Here is an 8,519-nt window from a genome sequence, read left to right as displayed (position 1 = left end):
AACTTTCCTAGCTCAGGGTTTAAGTCATTATGGGAGTCTGATTCAATCTCTTTAGTTTCATCCTCAAAGAATTCTTCGTGATTAGTGATATCATTAGCATCCACGAAATGGATGCACTGAGTCTCAGGTTCAGAGGACCTCTTCTTCTTAATGCATTTCTTTATTAAACTTATACTCACAGGGTCAGGGACTGGGGAGGCTAATGGTTGAATGGGATTGCTAGAAGTGGGTCTCAGTGGGGAGTCATAAGTGGTTGATCTATCAGAATACCTAATAGAGGAGCGGCCATTAAGGTTAGGTGAAGACCTACAAGGTGGGGCAGCAATCCTGATGTTATTAAATGAAGCTTGGTTTCGACTATAGTGATGTCCAAGGTTTGCCCCAACAAAAGAGGTAGGGCGATGCTCTAGATGACGGTCACTAGTAGAGGGCTGGTATTTCAAATTAAGTTCTCTTCTCATGTCTTTCCAAGTAAGGTACTCACCGCGAGACTCTCTATGATCTTCCAATTTCATCCAAAATTGAAGAGCTCGACCTTTGAGGTGATATTTAGCGATGCTAAGCTGGTGGGATTCAAAGATATGACATGATTCAAAATAGTCATCTAGTTGTCTAGCTCATTCCCTAAAGTAGTAAGGGTCCGAGGAGCCATTGAAGGTGGGCAACTGGTAAGGTGACTCTAGGTGAGGTCGTTGAGGATTAGTCTCAGGTCTAGGTTGATAAGCATGGTGGGGCATCTTCCGACTCGCATGACTGAGCGAATGGGGAACATACCTAGAGCGGGGAGAGTCAACATGTGCCTCCTTTGTGGTTTTAGTTAGAGAGCCTACAAGACTAACTAGGTCGTCTAACCTCTTCTGAAAACCTATCGAGTCCATTTAAAAGTGTTAAGTGACGCTTAATGAGGAATGAGTGTATGGGACAGCATTTAGACACTAGGTTAGGCTCACTTAGATTCACTACAGGGTGAAGAAAAAGTTTGGCCAGCAAGCTAAGCTAGTGGGTTAAGTAGCCTAGGCACTTAGGGAAGTTGTTAGGTTGAGGGCAGCAACCAACGCCTAAGAAACAAGCCTACAAATCACGAGATATGTGCAGGAAACTGTGGACAGCAAGTGAATACTACCTAGAACTTCACCCAAAAGGCTCTACTAAGTGCAGAAATTTGCGGGCAGCGAGTTTAACCAAGGCTGAGATTTACTTAAGCGTTTCGGGAAAGTCCTTGAGTGAGGCCAGCAATTAAACAATGACTTTAGGCTCACTAGAATGTGTTGAACAGTGGCTGGCAAAGTGAAGACAGCAGCCTAACATCAAAGTATGAATGTTCTAAACATTTAGAAATGTAGCGGACCAAAAGGGAGCACTAAGACACTAGTTATTATGACCTAACTCCACTAGATGCGTGCAGGAAAAATAAGGACAGCAGTGAAAAACAGTGAGTAAACATATAATGCGATGGTATGCATGTAAATAAGCTAAGGGAAGTTAAATTAAATTCCTAGGATGCATCTAGCACATGTAAAGCATGCTAGCCATGCTCTGATACCAAGATGATGTAGAACAATATCGGAATTGCACGGAGACATACTAAGACAATTGAGTAAGTACGTCAATATAAAGATTAACGAGTCACAATTAATGATTTAAAGAGATCTCCGTCGCAGAATTGTTTAGGCATTGTTACAAACTCATTAGGCAAAACAATAACAAACATGCAAGTAATGACGAATGCACTTTAACAATAATCCGCGGGTTAAATTTTAGAAAAGTCACATTGAGTTTCCCTCACTCAAGCTCTCTTGCGGTTAACAGAAGAAAGATATTAGCAACACTAACGTGATCGCCACGAGGAAGAGGGAGCTTACAATACGGTCCACGGGAAAGCTATTCGGAGAGGGAGGAGTTGATGAACAGTGCAAGCGTGGTCACTCGGATGGACGGTAGTATTCGTCGTAGACAGCAACATGCAGCCTCTAGCTTCCTTGGGACAGCAGTTTGATGATCTCTGGCGTGTGGGCAGCAAGTATCGGGGGGGAATTAAGTGTTGCTTAGGTGGCAAAGTGGAGAGAGAATAGGCTGGATGGGGGCCGGCCAAGACATGGGGAAGGAGAGGGAAGTTGATTAATTAGTGGGGCCCATGGAGTTAATTAAAACCTGATTTTAAATTTCAGATTTTTAATTAATTAGGGAGAATTGGAATTTGAATTCAAAATATATGGGATCTCATTTAATTCTATTCCTAAATGTAGTGGATCATTTTAGGAAAGAAGTAATGAAGAATCAAAGCATGAAATTCAAATCTCATGAGAGAGGGGCCGGCGGGATGCTACCAGGGAAGAGGAGCCGATTCAGGGGGGAGACGTTGGGCTGGCTGGGCCGGCGGCAAGGAGGGGCGCGGGTGGGTGAGTCGGCGGGTTTTCTGGGGGCTTTTGGTGGGGACGGGATGAAGGGGAAAATAGAGTTTAACGGCAAGGGAGAGGGGGTTTGGTGGCTTGCTGATCAAGTGGTGGGGTTTTGGAGGAAAGCCGGCGGCTAAGGGGGAAGGGAAGAAGAAAAATAGAAAAGAGAAAGAACAAAAAATCAAGAGCTCCACCAAGGGGCTGTTGGGTATTGCGTTGAGCCTCTCCTAGGCCAATCCTCACGCGAGAACTCACAAAGAGAACTCCATAACTCACAAAGAGATCCAAAATTTCAAAATTTTCATTAGCAATCATCATCCTCATTACATAAGAAATGGCCATATATATAGGCCTCAAAATGACAAAGGAAACGAAAGACTAAAATGCCCCTTGGGCTACAATAGAGACCAGATACCCATAAGGGAAAAAACGTAAAACTTAAAGAGAAAAAATAAACTATTACATAAAAAGACTCGAAATAAAACTCCTGATCGAGGTCATTGATCTCTGGCGTCTCCGATGGTACACGTGTCAAAATTGCTGACGATGTCCTCATCATCCAGTGCCTGCATATACATCGTCTCGAAGTTGAAGTTACTTTTATGTCTTAGTTTTTAGCATGTCCATTGTACTGAAATAAAAAAAATCCTTCTAAAGCGTCGTTGTTTTAGCTTTTAATGATTTATATAATAGATTAGATACTAAGGAGGGCGAAAGATTTATGTATAAGTTAGCTAAACGTGTAGTAAGGATTTAGTTCAAGTGAAGTGTATGAAAAATGAAGATCAAAAAGTGCTTTTATTAAAAAATGATATTCAACAAAGGTGGATGATATATTTTGCTGAACTTTTCAATGAAGATTATGAAAATTCGATTGACATTAGTAATCTTAACACCATAAATGAAAATAAAGATTTTTATTTTTATTTTTATAGGCGTATTAATAAAACCGAAGTTACATTGTCTTTAAAGAAAATAAAGTGTGGAAAAGCTATTGGATTTGATGATATTCCAATAGAGGTGCGGAAATGTTTAGGAGATGAAGGACAATCTTGGCTTATTAAACTTTTTAATATTATTTTGAAGGTTAAAAAGATGTCAGATGAGTGGAGAATGAGTGTGTTGATTCCTAATTTTTAGAATAAAGGCGATGCACAATATTGTGCGAATTATAGAGGAATTAATTTGACGTGTCATACTTTAAAACTATGGGAGAGAGTCATGGAGCATAGGTTGCGGCATGACACTAATCTTTCTCAAAATCAATTTGGATTAATGCCAGGGAAGCTATACATTTATTGAGAGGTTTGATGGAGAAATATAGAGAGAATAAGGAGGATGTACATATAATATTTATTGATTTAGAGAAAACACAAAGTTTCAAGAGAAGTGTTATGAAGAGTTCTAGAAAAGAAAGGGGTTAGTAATGCTTATATTCAAGTCATTAATGATATGTATGCAGGAGCTATTACTTGTGTTCAGACACAAGGTTGTTTGACAAAGTTTTTTCCTATTTCAGTTGGATTACATCAAAGATCATCCTTAAGCCCATATCTTTTTGCTTTAGTCATGGATGTTCTCACTGGACATTTGCAAGAGGTTGTACCCTAGTGTATGCTTTTTGCTTATGATATTCTTCTTGTTGATAAGACTATAGGAGTTGAAGGTAAACTTGAATTGTGGAGGTCAACCTTAGAGTCTAAAGGCTTTCGTTTGAGTGGGTCTAAAACTGCATATATGGAGTGTAATTTTAGTAATATTAGATCTAGTGGGAGGAGATTGTGACTTTGGGTGATCAAGTCATTAATAAGAGTACACGTTTTAGATATCTTAGGTCTATTGTTCATAGTGATAGTGAAATAGATGTGGATATTATCAGTAGGATTCAAGCTGGATGGTTGAAGTGGAAGAATGTATCGGGCTTGTTGTGTGATAGAAAAGTCCCTCTCAAACTTAAAGGGAAAATTCTATAAGATGGTAGTGAGAACTTGTCATGTGTTTTCTCTAATCAATAATAGTTTATATAAATCGTCCTTTAATCTCTCTATCCTCTCCATCAAACCTCTCAATAAATGTATAGCTTCCATAGTAGCTATATCCTGGCATTAATCACAAATCGATTTTTACAGAAACATTAGTGTGAAGACCTCGTTCCCTATATTTGTCATCGGTTTGACTCTGACTTGGATGTTTCCTCAGATAACTGTCCCAGGGTGACGGATAGAAATCCGTCAGGCGTCTGTCTGCCGAACTTACGTCGAAGACAGAGGTTTTGAACGCGTCGTGGAGCGACGCATTGAGTCTATTGGCCGATATCTGTTCGTCAATGAGTGCGGACTGTAACCAATTGTTGGGAAAAACGTGCGTTCAGATCGGCGCACAGCGTAAGACTGATGTCAGGGGATTTATACAGTGCATGTCCGGAGCGGATCGACGGGATATGATGAGAACAATCAGCTATTTTGAGGAGAGAGAAAATATTTTATAAAAAAAAGATATTTTGTAGGAAGAGAAGAGAGGAAAGAAAGGGAAAGCTGGATTTTGGAGCCGCGGAGGCGCTTTTCGTCCGACGTGCTGATTGGGGAAAAGTGGTGATCTCGTGGTAAGGACTTCCTAATCTAATTTCTGTTTCAGAGATAATTGTGTTTTGACCTGTAGGTGTGCATTATTTTGTGTTTTTTCGTAGTCGATATTTTGATCCATGATTTTGATGTTGACACAAACTTTCCACCGCATCAACTTAGTATGTTATAGATATGATTATTGTACACATTTGAGTATATTTCTGCGATGATTTTACCGGTCGGGAATTGATTCTACAGCGATTTTATCGATAGAAAAATATCAGGAGTTGATTGATTTGGATTCTAATAGAACAATAGTCTTGTGATTGAATGTCGTGGACATTCTTCCGTAATTTGGAGAATTTGGAATTTGTGCCTTGTTTGCAGATTTTTGTGTAAATTTGACAGACTGCCGTACTCTTGCCCGATTTCGTACGTATTTCTAATTTTCCGAAATTGATAGTTGAATTTGATATGTGTATGACTATTGATATGATTGTTCAGATTTCTTTCATTATTGCTTATTGCATCGTAATTATTGCATTGATTGATTGTTATGAAACGACAAGTGGAACCTGGTTGTAACGTTGGTTGAGATAGATTAGATTGTACTGGAGTGGTGGGCCGACGGGCTTTCCTTTAAATATCGATTTATGGATTTCTACAACGCAACTATTGATGGGAAGTCATAAAGGCAGTTTTATATGCGACGGGCCGCCGACGGGCCAAAAAGAGTGCACTCTTCTTGAATTGAAACCAAGTGCGAATATCTACAACAAGCAATATGGATTATACAACAGCACTATGGATTCTACAAACGCACTATTGATCAATAGCTAGTGTTGTGCTTGTCAAGTAATGACCATTGTATGGATGCATGTGTACGATATTGCATCGTAGGATTTCTGATCTGCTTGATTTATTGATTTCCGATTGATTTTATTGATATTGATGTGGATTTTTGAATTGAACGGATTAATTGTTTTATCGATATCTGCTTTATTGATTTGATCGGATTATGGATTTACTGGCATCGTACGGATTTATTGTTTCATTGATGGATTCATTGAGCATTGATATATTATTGATTATTGATTATTGACTATTGATATGGACATGGACGGCATATGATTTATTTGATATTGTATAGACTCTTGATACATTGATTTTGTATTGATTTGACTTGCTACAGATGTGATTTATCGTATTGCTTTTCTGATTGATTTTTCGACTTGATTTAGGATTATGGATGGATTATATTGATTCATAGATGACCGGCACGAATATTGATATGGATTCGCGTATTTGATTCATAGATATTGCCACCGGATATTGATATAGATTGTAGCCAATTGATAGATACCTGACATCGACATTATATGGATATTGCATATTGACATATGTGATACTATTGATCGACAGATTCTGACATGCTATTGATACACTGAGTACCTTGATTTCCGTACCGATTATCTGATTTGTGATTGATTGAATGGTTGTTGCCGGATATGGATTGATTTATGTAGAATAGATTCTTTTATGAGCCGATGTATTGATTTGAATTTATTGACCTGATGATTTCATTTGTATGGATTTGTTTTTAATTGTTATTGAGTTGATTCGATTGTTCTCGGATTTCCCTGCTGATAGATATAATTGACTGGAAGTGCTCTATTGATTGAGATGATTTCCCTATTGTAGCATCGTACGTCATCATTATTGAATCTGTCGTAGTGTCATTGAATATTGTATATTGATATCGAGTAAATCGTTATTGAATAATTGGATTGAACTGATTTGCAAGAGTACATTCTGAACAGCGAAGTTCCTTATTGAATTAATTGTGCTATTGATTGCTATTAATTGACAAAACAGACATTCTATTGATTGGACAGATATATAGATTTACGAATTGACTAGACGACATGTTGATTGAACGGCGATAGGATTGACTTGATAGACACTGCTACGATGATAGATATTGGCTTCCAAGTCACTTATTGATTTGATTGGCTGAGACGTATTGATTATTCGATGTTTTCCATCCTGTATTGATTATTGATTATTGTTTCCGTACTAGCATTGATATGATTTGATTTTCCGCTGTGTACAAAAGACTTTGATTGTCATTGACTATGGATTTCCGCAATTGTATAGATCTCATTGACCATTGATTGACTTGATTTGATTGGACCTGCATATTGATAGCATTCCGCCGTGTTTCGATTTCAGTTGCTAGGCTTTTGGTGACCTGCTGGCTTTCAAGCTCATTATATGTGGTTAAAATTTTCAAGGTCGCGAGCAAGGCAACTGGAAGAGTTCGATCAGTAATTGTCCAGATCGATATCCTTCACTATTGATTTCTGGCATCAAATTAGTGTCACATGCCGAACCTATGCTTCCGGACTTCTCCCATAGGTTTAAGTATGACCTACATAATTTATTCCTCTATATATTCGCAAATATGTGCATCGCCTTTATTTCTAAAAATTAGGAATCCAACACACTCATTCTGCCACTCATTCTGAGCATCTTTTAACTTCAAAATAATATATAAAAGTTAATAAGCCAAGATTGTCCCTTATCTCCAAACATTTCCGCATCTCTATTGGATATATCCAAGTCCAATAGCTTTTCCACTACTTTATTTCTTTAAAGACAACTTTAACTTCGGTTTTATCTAATACGCCTATAAAATAAAAATAAAAATCTTTATTTCAATTTAGGTCATTAAGATTACTAAGATGCAATCAATTTTTCATAATCTTCATTGAAAAGTTAGCCAAAATATATTCATTCCACCTTATGTTGGAATATCTTTTTTAAATAAAAGCACTTTTTGATCTTCATTCTTCATACCTCACTTGAACTAAATCCTATACACGTTAGCTAACTATACATATATAAGAAGGTTTTTTTTATTGTAGTACAGTGAGGCATGCTACAAACTAAGGCTAAAGGGCAACTTCAACTTCGAGCGATTATATGATGGTTACTGGAACAGTAAAAAATAGGAACAATCTAAACTGACAGACCCACTTCCGCATGAAAATCATTATTTTGTAATACCAAGTAAATAAGTAATAATATGAATTTGAAGAGATTCAACAAAAAAACTAACTTGGGCTTATTTGAGCTATGAAGGTCAGATTCCTTGAGTGTTATAAAAGAGCATTCATGGGCACCAATTCAAGCTGTGATTAGCACATTCGTACTTGAATCCCATTTCTGCTCCTGGTTTTAATGTCAATCAACGAACAATTCTTCTTTCTGATTTTTTTTCCTCCATCAAATAAGTTCCGGTAGAAAAAAATATGAGATTGTACTAAGTTGAAATGGGAAGATATGATAAATTCCTCCAATTTTAAAGATTAACTCATCAAAAATGGAAATCAAGTCTGAACTTAAAGGATAAAAACCTACAAGGATGTTCTTGCAGGTTGATTGACCTAGAGAATGAGGATTCATGAGCTAGAACTGAACATGCATGGATTCATTCCCAACATGGAATAACCCAACAATTCACGAAGTAAGAAGACATGATGGCTTCAACCTTAAT

The sequence above is a fragment of the Dendrobium catenatum genome, unplaced genomic scaffold (assembly GCF_001605985.2).
Source record: "Dendrobium catenatum unplaced genomic scaffold, ASM160598v2 fragScaff_scaffold_1351, whole genome shotgun sequence".
NCBI classification, from domain to species: Eukaryota; Viridiplantae; Streptophyta; class Magnoliopsida; order Asparagales; family Orchidaceae; genus Dendrobium; species Dendrobium catenatum.
This window is presented reverse-complemented; position numbering follows the sequence as displayed.